The sequence below is a fragment of the Triticum aestivum genome, chromosome 2A, assembly GCF_018294505.1.
Source record: "Triticum aestivum cultivar Chinese Spring chromosome 2A, IWGSC CS RefSeq v2.1, whole genome shotgun sequence".
In the NCBI taxonomy this organism is placed as follows: domain Eukaryota; kingdom Viridiplantae; phylum Streptophyta; class Magnoliopsida; order Poales; family Poaceae; genus Triticum; species Triticum aestivum.
In genome coordinates this window covers 277,142,728-277,156,144 of record NC_057797.1, presented here as the reverse complement: position 1 = coordinate 277,156,144, position 13,417 = coordinate 277,142,728, and positions in this window count along the sequence as shown.

Sequence of the window (13,417 nt, the reverse complement as noted above, 5' to 3'; positions counted from 1 at the left end):
GGATGTACTCTGGGCTCGAGGATAGCACTCAGATCCACCCGGAGGAGGTTAGCGATGATATCTTGGAGAACTGGTTGAGGGGAATCACTGGCAACAAAGACAACCCTCGGGGATCCCGGAGGGTGATTCCATTCGACAACTCGCACCAGCCGGAGCAGGTATATTTCTGTTTTATCAAGTATCTTTCCGATTCACCACGTGATGTCCCGTTTATGGTCAACTGAATGTCTTTTGAATGTTACCCTTTCAGGCCCTCATTGAAATGTACTCGATGGCCAACGGAGTACAAGACCCAGGCGCTGAAGAAGAAGGGAGCGGGGGCGAGAGCGGCGAGTAGCATGCGGAAGCCAAGGAGGAGGAGGAGAGCGATGAATCGACCGATGAGGAAGAAGTCGACTCGCCTCCTCGTAGGGAGAGGAGGTCCAAGCACACTCATGACCCGGCACGTGCTCCGGACTTGGTGGCTACGCCGATCGGGCAATCCTCGAAGCGCCCCAGGACGTCTTCCCCGATGCCGACTGAGAAGCCTCCAAAGCAATCCAAGGTCGCGCCGCTTCCGGCACCGAAAGTGCCGAAAGCCATCTCTTCCAAACCGCCCAAAGCTTTACCCCGGATCAATGTGACCGTTCCTACTATCTCCGGGTAACCATCTGACTTGTCCTTTATGTGGATTCGATTAACTAGGTGTAACCGATTGAATGCGGGCCTTTGCAGTGCTGCTACGTCAGGGACCTCTTCATACCAGTACCGGGACGAGGAAATGGAGGATGCGGTAACCTCTAACCTAAGTATGAACTCTTGCGATTTCAATTCTTGATCCTTTTAGGGTCGAGTGGTTCACTTGGGGTCGAATGTTCTGTCTTGCAGCTCCACCAACATCATTGATCTTCCGTACAACGACAAAGGTGTGGCTCCTAAGCCTAGGAAGAGCAAGAAGGTAACAGCTGGCAGGGTGGCTCGGTAAGAACCAACTGCAACGCCTCTCGTCTGTCAAGCTGAAGACGCGGGCAGTGCCACTGTGACGTTCGCTGCACCCTTGTCGAGTGGGCATCCCACGCGGTCGACCGCGCGTGTGGTTCCTTTAACTATCCAACTCCACACCATGGAGCCTCAAGCAGCCGCACCTGGGTCGTCTGCACACTTTTTCACCAGCTACCCCATCCCAGACAACCAGTCGGAAGCGGCTGCGGAAGCCATCCGACAGGCTGATATGATGATGGAGCGGGTGAAGATAGTGCACGAGAGCAGTCAGGCTGCCTACGACGCTAGTGCCGCCCTTCGGGCCAATGTCCAGGTGAGTAGACTTTCCGACTGTTTTTGTCGGGCCTTCTCTGCTTCCGCTTCCGCTTCGGAGAAGAGTTCAACTCGGGGTGCATTGTGGAGGAAGTCACTTGGCAGGACAGCTTCGGCTCCATAAACTAAGAAGAAAGGAGTTCTTCTAGTCGACCGATTAGGAGTAGTCCTGAAGCCCCACAGAACTGACGAAAGTTCATCAACCCAAGCACCTGCCGCGTGTTTGAGATCACGCATCAGTCGGGGTTTCAATCCTTTGAGAATTAGGCCATTCGCTCTTTCTGCTTGTCCGTTCGACTGCGGGTGAGCGACAGAAGCATAGTCGACTCGAGTGCCCTGAGAGGCGCAGAAAGCTCGGAACTCATCAGAATCGAAGTTCGACCCATTGTCCGTGATGATGCTATGTGGGACTCCATATCTGAATGTCAATTCCATGATAAAACTGACATCAGTGCTAGCAACAAGGTTCTTGATAGGTTTGGCTTCGATCCATTTGGTAAACTTGTCAACTGCAACGAGCATGTGAGTGAAGCCGCTTCTTCCCATTCTCTACGGTCCAACCATATCCAGACCCCAAACAGCAACAGGCCAGACGAGGGGGATGGTCTTCAGGGCTGACGCTAGCTTGTGAGACATATCGGAGTAAAATTGACAGCCTTCACATCTCTCGACTATATCTTTCGACATCTCATTTGCTCGTGGCCAATAGAATCCAGCTCCGTATGCTTTAGCCACGATGGCCTGAGAGGACGCATGGTGACCACAGGTCCCCGAGTGGATGTCATTGAGGATCATCCGACCTTCTTCTGGTGTTATGCACTTCTGACCGACTCCAGTCACACTTTCCCTGAACAGCTGCCCTCTTATCACAGTAAAAGCTTTGGATCGATGGACGATCTGTCGAGATTCTTCTTCATCCTCTGGGAGCTCTTTCCTGAGGATGTACGCAATGTAGGGCGTCGTCCAGTCGGGAGTAATGGCCAGAACCTCCATGATCAGGTCGACCACAGCTAGGACCTCGACTTCAGTCGGTTCCGTGGTGCTCTTGGGTTGCGGGGGCTCTTCAGTGAAAGGGTCTTCTTGAACTATCGGCGTGCGAATATGCTCCAAGAACACATTGCTGGGAATGGCTTCTCTCTTGGAACCTATCTTTGCCAATTCATCGGTTGCTTGATTTTTCAATCGGGGGACGTGGTGGAGTTCTAACCCATCGAACTTCTTCTCAAGCTTTCTCACCGCGTTGCAGTAACCAGTCATGGCCGGACTTTTGACGTCCCACTCCTTCATCACTTGATTAACTACCAAACCTGAGTCGCCATAGACCATGAGGCGACGGACGCCGAGTGAGATGGCCATGCGCAACTCATACAATAGTGCTTCATATTCTGCTTCATTCTTGGAGGAATCAAAGTGAATCTGGAGGACATATCTGAGCTTGTCTCCTCGGGGGGATACCAGAACTACTCCAGCCCCAGAACTGTTCAACATCTTGGATTTGTCAAAGAACATGGTCCAGTGCTCAGAGTGAACTTGAGTCGGCAGCTGCTGTTTGATCCACTTGGCGAGGAAATCTGCTATTGCTTGGGACTTGATAGATTTCTTTGCCTCAAACTTGATATCCAAGGGAAGGAGTTAAATCGCCCATTTTGCCACTCGACCAGTTGCATCCCTGTTGTGCAGAATCTCTGACAATGGAGCGTCGTTGACGACTGTAACAGAGTGATCTGAGAAGTAGTGTGCAACCTTCTTCGTGTTCATGTAAATTCCATAGACAAGCTTCTGATAGTGAGGATATCTCTGCTTTGACGGGGTCAAGACTTCAGAAATATATTAAACTGGGTGTTGAACTTTGTACGCTTTTCCTTCTTCTTCCCGCTCGACCGTAAGTACTATACGGACAACTTGTCCAGTGGCTGCTATATAAAGCAATAGAGGCTCTTTGCTGATTGGAGTAGCAAGCACCAGCTGGGTGGAAAGCAGGGCTTTTAGCTCTACAAATGCTGTATCAGCTACTGGAGTCCACTTGAACTTATCTGATTTCTTCATCAGTCGGTAAAGAGGCAGCGCCTTTTCACTGAGGCGAGAAATGAATCGACTTAGGGCGGCCAAGCAACCAGTAAGCTTCTGGACATCATGCACATGCACAGGGCATTTCATTCGGAGTATAGCGCCTACTTTCTCTGGGTTAGCATCGATTCCTCTTTCGGAAACAAGAAAACCGAGTAACTTGCCACCTGGAACTCCAAACATGCACTTTGATGGATTGAGCTTGATATCATACCTTCGGAGGTTGGCAAATGTTTCAGCAAGGTCGGTCAGCAGGTCGGAACCTTTACGTTACTTGACCACAATGTCATCCATGTATGCTACCACATTCCGACTGATCTGAGTGAGCAGGCACTTCTGAATCATCCGCATAAATGTGGCTCCGGCATTCTTCAAGCCGAATGGCATTGTGACATAACAGAAGCACCCAAACGGGGTGATAAAAGCTGTCATTATTTCGTCAGGTCCGTACAAACGGATCTGGTGGTACCCGGAGTAGACGACCAAATGGGACAAACGCTCGCACCCAGCAGTCAAATCGACTATCTGATCGATGCGGGGGAGAGGGAAGTGATCTTTCGGGCAGGCCCGATTGATATGCTTGAAATCGATGCACATGCGGAGTGAGTCATCTTTCTTTGGGACCATGACAATATTGGCTAACCACTCAGAGTGGTAATCTGTCGGATAAACTCGGCTGCCAAAAGCCGAGCCACCTCTTCGCCGATTGCTTTTCTTTTTTGGACGGCGGACCGTCGGAGATGCTCTTTGACTAGTTTCACTTTCGGGTCGACTCGCAAACGATGCTCAACCAGTCCCCTGGGAACACCTGGCATGTCAGAAGGCTTCCATGCAAAGATGTCCCAGTTCTCACGAAGGAACTGGATGAGCACTTCTTCCTATTTGGAGTCGAGTGTGGTTGAAATGTGGGTCAGAGCTGCATTGGGGTCCATCGGGTGAATGTGAACACACTTCGTCTCGCCAGACGACTGGAATGCTGAATCTGTGGCTGGCTTCCTGGCTCGCAGCAAGTCACTCGAGTCTGCATTTTTCTGGTATTCCTGCAATTCTACCACAGCCATCTGGGCATCGGCGATCTTTGAGCCCTTCTGGAAACACTCTTCCGCCTTTTTCCGATTACCAGAGATAGTGATCACTCCTATGGGACTAGGCATCTTCAGTTTGAGGTACACGTAACAAGGTCAAGCCATGAATCGTGCATAAGCTGGCCTGCCCAGAATTGCATGATACGCACTATGAAATTCCACAACTTCAAACGTCAACTTTTCCTAGCGGTAATTTTTGGCATCACCAAAAACCACGTCGAGTGCAATCTGACCGAGGGACGCAACCTTCTTGCCTGGGATGACCCCATGGAAACTCATATGGCTTTCACTGAGTCTGGACATCGGAATGCCCATTCCTTTCAACATTTCTGCATACAGAATGTTTAGGCCACTGCCACTGTCCATCAGGACCTTTGTCAGTCGAGTGCCTTCGACCACCGGGTCGACCACTAGCGCTTGCCTCCCAGGGGTGGTGATGTGTGCTAGATGATCAGACTGGTCGAACGTAATGGCAGTCTGCCACCATTTCAAGTAAATGGGCGTCGCCGGAGCGACCATGTTCACTTCTCTGTTGATGACTTTCAATTGACTCTTGTTTTCAACATCAGCAAAAATCATCAGAGTGGAATTCACGGAGGATAACCATCATCATCTTCTCCTTCACTCTCATCATTGTCTGCCTCCTTCTCCTTTTCCTTGGGCTGTTTCTCTCGGAACTGCTGGATCAGGAGCCGACACTTTTGAGTGGTATGCTTCGGGTAAATGAATTTACCTTCTTCGTCTTTTTTGGTGTGGATATGGCACGGCAGATCCAACACGTCATTTCCATCTTGATCTTTTACTTTCTTGGGGTTCCACAGCCCTTTGGGCTTCCCCTTGAACTTTCCTTGAACCACAGCCAAGGCCTCACCCGGAGCAGATGGTTTGGCCTTGCGTTTTTGTTTTCGACTGGAGTTTCCTCCTCCGGCTTCGTGGGCGACTGCTTTGTGCTTGCCGCTCCGCATTCGCTCTTGCTCTTCGCCATTGGCATACTTGGTGGTGATTTCCATCATCCGAGTCAGCGTCATGTTTCTTGTCCGACCGAATTTCAGATTCAACTCCCGGTACCTGACGCCTTCCTTGAAAGCACAGATTGCCTCATGATCAGACACATCTTCCATCGTGTGGTGTAGGGTGATCCACCTCTGGATATAATCTCTCAAAGTTTCATTCGGTTTCTGGATGCAACACTGTAATTCTGTCAAACCTGCTGGCCGCTTGCAAGTACCCTCAAACGTTCTGACAAACACTCGGGTGAGATCTTCCCAAGTATAGATGCTGCCAGGTGCCAACTGATTCAGCCACGCCCTAGACGAGCCCTCCAACATCAGAGGAAGGTGTTTCATGGCCACCTCATCATTGCCGCCACCAATCTGGGCAGCCACTCGGTAGTCTTCGAGCCAGGTGTCAGGCTTGGACTCTCCAGTGAACTTACTGACTCCTGTCGCCACCCTGAAGTTGGGGGGAATCGCTGCAGCTCTGATAGCTCTGCTGAAGCACTCTGGGCCAGAAACATGCACCCTATTGCTGGTTTGCGGGCCTCTGTCATGGCCATCTCGGTGAGCTCTGTTTCTGTCGACCAAGCCCTGCACGAGAATAGATCTCGCATCAAAGCCTGGCTCCATGGGGTTGACTGGAATACCTCTTCCAACGCTGTTAGGGCGCCTGTCTTCATGTGGCCGCGGCATGTATGTCCCAGTCCTTGGAGGAGGTGTGGGCACTCAACGGCGACCATATCGATTGGCTCGACGATCATACTGCTTCTGGTTTCTGTACTGGTCACACCGCTCTCCACATCCCTCACGCCTCGGGGCGCTCTCGGGCTATGGGCCGACTGGACCGTATCTGCGGCCACAGATCTGCTATGGATCCTATCCCGCGACTAAGACACGACCGTATTCTGCTCTCCTGCTGCCCGGAGCAAGGCCCTGATCTGCGCCAGACCTTGGCCAGCTTCTGACTGGGAAAGTTGAATCGACTCTGCTATTCGGGCAGCAGCTGCTAGGTTTTGGATCGGTGTTCGGTATACCTGAGTCGGAGGTGGAAAAAGTTGGCGTCGACTAGACTCAGGAGCACGTTGACGAGCGTGATCGTCGAGTGCGCGCTGGAGGTTCTCCAGCCGAGTGCGCTCAGCCAGATTGGCCAGGCGAGCCTGCTCCAAGGCCTGGGCCTCGGGTGTTTCTCCAATTATAGGAGTATGCAGGGCATCCATGTTTCGGCGATGAAGTTCTTCTCTCTGCCGCAAGGAGAGAGGCTCGGGGCGGTACTCCTCGTGAACGCGCGACGGGTCGCCGTTCCCTTCACCTCCATCTTCATGATTGAAGCCAGGAAGACCACGCGGTCCATTGACCATCAGGACTTCCGCTGCCGAGTCATTGTTGCCACACTCGGATGCAGTCTCTATGGAGCCAGTCGACAGATCGAACAGGCCGTAGAGAGACTCGTCGGGCTCGATCGCCGCGACTTGAGGGGTGGCCGACTGGCGAGCCACCACATGCTTCACCCACCGTTGAATCCTCGACTGGCCGGTGCGCTTGCTCCGGCGGGTCGCAGGGAGGGGGAAAGCCATTGGAGTCGATTGGTACTGGGTCAACGGTTGCCGCAGGATGACACCGCGGACGCACGCGTGAAAGTGTGTCGCCCCGCGGGCGGGGAGCGCGTCGATGTCGAGTGGTGCCTCCTGAAGCCAAGCGGAGTTGTCGGCGACAAACACGAGCGCGCCGAGACGGACCTCGCAGCCCTCAGCCAAACCTCCGCCTGGAACCATGATGATGGGGATCGGAAAAATTGCAACTCCTCCAATAAGTCGCTAAGACACCTGCCCCACGGTGGGCGCCAACTGTCGTGGATCTAAGACTGACAGTAGAATGGGGGGATAGGTATGAGGAGGCAAGATCCTAGCTATGGAGTAGTTGTACACACGAGTTTTACGAGTTCAGGTCCTTCTCGGAGGAAGTAACAGCCCTACGTCTCGGTGCCCTGAGGCGGTCTACTGGATTATATGTGTGTGTGTGAGTTTACAAAAGTGCGAAACCTTGTCCCAGAGGAGGGGGGTGGCTTATATAGAGTGGGCCAGGACCCCAGCTCCCCTCCGTTACATAGGGTTCAATGCTCGTAAAGGAAAGGCGTTACTGGTAACGTCTACAGTAAAGTGTCATAAATGCTCATAATGCTATGGTTTAAGTCCTAACCGTTGCAGAGTGGAGGGCTCCTCATCTTTTGGTGGTCGAGTGTCTTCAAGGTGGTCGAGTGAGCGCATCTCCACGGTCAAGTGGATGATGATTTCTCTTCAACTGCTTCTGATTCTTTGTAAAGATGTCCTTGGGGAGGGTATGCTGGACAGGTCTATGACCCTACCCTAGGTACATAGCTTCATCACCACCAGCATGGCAGGACGGATGTCATCGCTGAGCCCGCCTCTGCATCACGACCAGAAACTTTGCAGGCGAAGACCACCTTTCATCAGGATAAGATGTACTACTTGTCCCTTTTCAAATTTGGCCACTGTGGGAACCCTTCCCGCCTATGTTTTGGGGGAAGAGGACCAAGGCCACTATAAATATAGCTTAGCCAGCACCGTAGAAGGGTTAACTCATTTCCTCACCCCTGAACCTCGCGAGGTTGTTCATCCCTTGTACTAGTTAATCCTCAGCCCCTCGTGAATCCAATCCACCACAAAGCAGGAGTAGGGTCTTACACTGCAAGGTGGCCCCGACTTGGGTAAACTACCATGTCATCTTCTTCCTTGCTCATGCGAATCAGGCTAGGCTATGGGGCGACGAACTAGTTGGCTACGGAGGTTGAGTTCTTAAAACACGTCGGAGTTTGAAGCTTTCTTGGGTCTGCAGAGCCATGAATCCGACATGTGGCTCCCATGGCCGATGCTCGCTGCGCCGCAGTCCTTCTTCCGCCATTCGTTTCCCCTCTGTTCCGTCGCTCCCATGGCCGACGCTCTTCTTGTCCGCACCGAGCGCCGGACCTGTCATGTCGCCCAAACGGCACTCACGGGCAACGACGCTCCTCAATGCTCTTCCTCCCGCGTGGCTAATGCCGCCACTGACCCTACTGCTCACGAGTAGTAGGATTCGTCGCTACCACCTTCCGTGCGGCGTGATGGCCGTACCGCAACATGATCGCCCACTCTAGCCACAGCATCGTCCTCCCATGCTCGCCGTGGGATGGCGAATGCGTAAGATCTGCTGCTCATGGACCGCAAGCTCCTACGTTACCGCCCCGCTAATGACCTCTACGACGACTGGCTCGGCCGCTTCACTGAGCTCGTCAATGCCACCGGTGAGGTTCTTGTGCCGTCCCTCTCGCTGCCTCTCTCGCCATCCTAGGCGGGCGATGTGGCTCATGGTGCGCCTCCTCCTCCACCTCTCCTCGCCGCAACGCTAACCCGGAGACTAGGCGCGACGTGCCCCCGTGTGACCCATGGCGCGGCACGCCGACAAGAGATGGAGCAAGCTGCCAGGTGGTGTAGCGACCGCAGGCTAAAGCGCGGGTGCTCCCAGAGCCCCAGCGCCAGCACCAAGAGCTCGCGCCACCGGAGCCTATGGCGCGTGGGTGTCAGGACCGAGCTCCCCCGGTGCGTGTCGTGCATGTGAGCGCAACGGCCTACCGTGCCTTCACCCCGGAGCTGTTGGGGAACGTAGTAATTTCAAAAAAATTACTATGCACACAAAGGATCATGGTGATGCATAGCAACGATAGGGAAGAGTGTTGTCCATGTACCCTCGAAGACCGTTAAGCGGAAGTGTTATGACAACGCGGTTGATGTAGTCGTACGTCTTCACGTTCGACCGATCCTCAGTACCGAATGTACGGCAACTGCGTGTTCCACACACGTTCAGCTCGGTGATGTCCCGCGAACTCATGATCCAGTAGAGCTCGGGGAAGAGTTTCGTCAACATGATGGCGTGGTGACGATGTTGATGAAGCTACCGTGGTAGGGCTTCGCCTAAGCACCGCTACAGTATGACCAAGGTGGATTATTTTGGAGGGGGGCACCGCACACGGCTGTGAGAGATCTTTGTGATCAACTTGTGTGTCTAGAGGTGCCCCCCTACCCTTGTATATAAAGGAGCAAGGGGGAGGCCGGCCGGCCCTTGTTGGTGCGCTGGGAGGAGGAATCCTCCTCCTAATAGGAGTAGGATTTCTCTCTTTCCTACTCCTACTAGGAGGGGGAAAGAGAAGGAAAGGGGGGCGCCGCGCCCCTCTCCTATTCCAATTCGGACCAGAGGGGAGGGGGCGCGCTGCCTGCCCTAGGCCGGCCCCTCGCTCTTTCCCTTTTGGCCCAAAAAGGCCCATTAGCCGCCGCGGGTTTCCCGTAACCCCTCCGGTACTCCAGTAAAATCCCGATTTTACCCAGAACTCTTCCGATGTCCAAATGTAGGCTTCCAATATATCAATCTTCATGCCTCGACCATTTCGAGACTCCTCTTCATGTCCGTGATCATATCCGGGACTCCGAACTACCTTCGGTACATCAAAACATATAAACTCATAAAACCGATTGTCATAGAACTATAAGTGTTTGGACCATACGGGTTCGAGAACTATGTAGACATGACCGAGACATGTCTCCGATCAATAACCAATAGCGGAACCTGGATGCTCATATTTGTTCCTACATATTCTACGAAGATCTTTATCGGTCAAACTGCATAACACTATACGTTGTTCTCTTTGTCATCGGTATGTTACTTGCCCGAGATTCGATCATCGGTATCCCAATACCTAGTTCAATCTTGTTACCGGCAAGTCTATTTACTCATTTCGTAATGCACTATCCTACAACTAACTCATTAGTTGCATTTCTTGCAAGTCTTATAGTGATGTGCATTACCGAGAGGGCCCATAGATACCTCTCCGACAATCGGGGTCACAAATCCAAATCTTAATCTATGCCAACTCAACAAGTACCATCGGAGACACCTGTAGAGCACCTTTATAATCACCCAGTTACGTTGTGATGTTTGGTAGCACACAAAGTGTTCCTCTGGTATCCGTGAGTTGCATAATCTCATAGTCATAAGAACATGTACAAGTCATGAAAAAGCAATAGTAGTAAACAAAAACGATCAAGTGCTAAGCTAACGGAATGGGTCAAGTCAATCACATCATTCTCCTAATGATGTGATACCATTGATCAAATAACAACTCAAGTCTATGGTTTGAAAACTTAACCATCTTTGATCAATGAGCTAGTCAAGTAGAGGCGTACTAGTGACACTATGTTTATCTATCTGTTCACACATGTATTATGTTTCCGGTTAATACAATTATAGCATGAATAATAAACATTTATCATGAAATAAGGAAATAAATAATAACTTTATTATTGCCTCTAGGGAATATTTCCTTAAGTCTCCCACTTGCACTAGAGTCAATAATCTAGAATACACAATAGTTATTTTAACGCCCATGGAGCCTTGGTGCTGATCATGTTTTTCTCGTGGAAGTGGCTTAGTCCACGGGTCTGCAACATTTAGATATGTATGTATCTTGAAAATCTCTATGTCTCCCACCTGGACTTGATCCCGGATGGAGTTGAAGCGTCTCTTGATGTGCTTGGTTCTCTTGTGAAATCTAGATTCCTTTGCCAAGGCAATTGCACCAGTATTGTCACAAAAGTTTTTCATTGGACCCGATGCACTAGGTATGACACCTAGATCAGATATGAACTCCTTGATCCAGAGTCCTTCATTTGCTACTTCCGAAGCAGCAATGTACTCCGCTTCAAATGTAGATCCCGCCACAACGCTCTGTTTAGAACTGCTCCAACTGACAGCTCCACCGTTGAATATAAACACATATCCGGTTTGCGATTTAGAACCGTCCGGATCAGTGTTAAAGCTTGCATCAACGTAACCATTTACGATGAGCTCTTTATCACCTCCAAAAAAGATAAACATATCCTTGGTCCTTTTCAGGTACTTCAAGATGTTCTTGACCGCTGTCAAGTGATCCACTCCTGGATAACTTTGGTACCTCCCTGCTAGACTAATAGCAAGGCACACATCAGGTCTGGTACACAACATTGCATACATGATAGAGCCTATGGCTGAAGCATAGGGAACACTTTTCATTTTCTCTCTATCTTCTGCTGTGGTCGGGCATTGAGTCTTACTAAACTTCACACCTTGTAACACAGGCAAGAACCCTTTCTTAGCTTGATCCATTTTGAACTTCTTCAAAACTTTATCAAGGTATGTGCTTTGTGAAAGTCCAATTAAGCGTTTTGATCTATCTCTATAGATCTTGATGCCCAATATATAAGTAGCTTAACCGAGGTATTTCATTGAAAAACTCTTATTCAAGTATCCTTTTATGCTATCCAGAAATTCTATATCATTTCCAATCAATAATGTGTCATCCACATATAATATTAGAAATGCTACAAAGCTCCCACTCACTTTCTTGTAAATACAGGCTTCTCCAAAAGTCTGTATAAAACCATATGCTTTGATCACACTATCAAAACATTTATTCCTACTCCGATAGGCTTGCACCAGTCCATAAATGGATCGCTTGAGTTTGCACACTTTGTTAGTACCCTTTGGATCGATAAAACCTTCAGGTTGCATCATATACAACTCTTCTTCCAGAAATCCATTAAGGAATGCAGTCTTTACATCCATTTGCCAAATTTCATAATCATAAAATGCGGCAATTGCTAACATGATTTGGACGGACTTAAGCATCGCTACAGGTGAGAAGGTCTCATTGTAGTCAACTCCTTGAACTTGTCGAAAACCTTTCGCAACAAGTCGAGCTTTATAGACAGTAGCATTACCGTCAACGTCAGTCTTCTTTTTGAAGATCCATTTATTCTTAATGGCTTTACGATCATCGGGTAAGTCAACCAAACTCCACACTTTGTTCTCATACATGGATCCCATCTCAGATTTCATGGCCTCAAGCCATTTTGTGGAATCTGGGCTCATCATCGCTTCCTCATAGTTCGTAGGTTCGTCATAGTCAAGTAACATGATCTCCAAAACATGATTACCGTACCACTCTGGTGTGGATCTTGCTCTGGTTGACCTATGAGGTTCGGTAGTAACTTGATCGGAAGTTTCATGATCATCATCATTAGCTTCCTCACTAATTGGTGTAGGTGTCACAAGAACTGGTTTCTGTGACGAACTACTCTCCAATAAGGGAGCAGGTACAGTTACCTCATCAAGTTCTACTTTCCTCCCACTCACTTCTTTCGAGAGAAACTCCTTCTCTAGAAAGGATCCATTCTTAGCAACGAATGTCTTGCCTTCAGATCTGTGATAGAAGGTGTACCCAACAGTTTCCTTTGGGTATCCTTTGAAGACACATTTCTCCGATTTGGGTTCGAGCTTATCAGGTTGAAGCTTTTTCACATAAGCATCGCAGCCCCAAACTTTAAGAAATGACAACTTTGGTTTGTTGCCAAACCATAGTTCATAAGGTGTCGTCTCAACAGATTTTGATGGTGCCCTATTTAACGTGAATGCAGCTGTCTCTAAAGCATAACCCCAAAATGACAGCGGTAAATTAGTAAGAGACATCATAGATCACACCATATCTAGTAAAGTACGATTACGACATTCGGACACACCATTACGCTGTGGTGTTCCAGGTGGCGTGAGTTGCGAAACTATTCCACATTGTTTCAAATGTAGACCAAACTCATAACCCAAATACTCTCCTCGCTCAGAGAGTAGAAACTTTATTTTCTTGTTACGATGATTTTCCACTTCACTCTAAAATTCTTTGAACTTTTCAAATGTTTCAGACTTATGTTTCATTAAGTAGATATACCCATATCTGCTCAAATCATCTGTGAAGGTGAGAAAATAACGACACCCGCCGCGAGCTTCAATATTCATCGGACCACATACATCAGTATGTATGATTTCCAACAAGTCTATTGCTCGCTCCATTGTTCTGGAGAACTGAGGTTTAGTCATCTTGCCCATAAGGCATGGTTCACA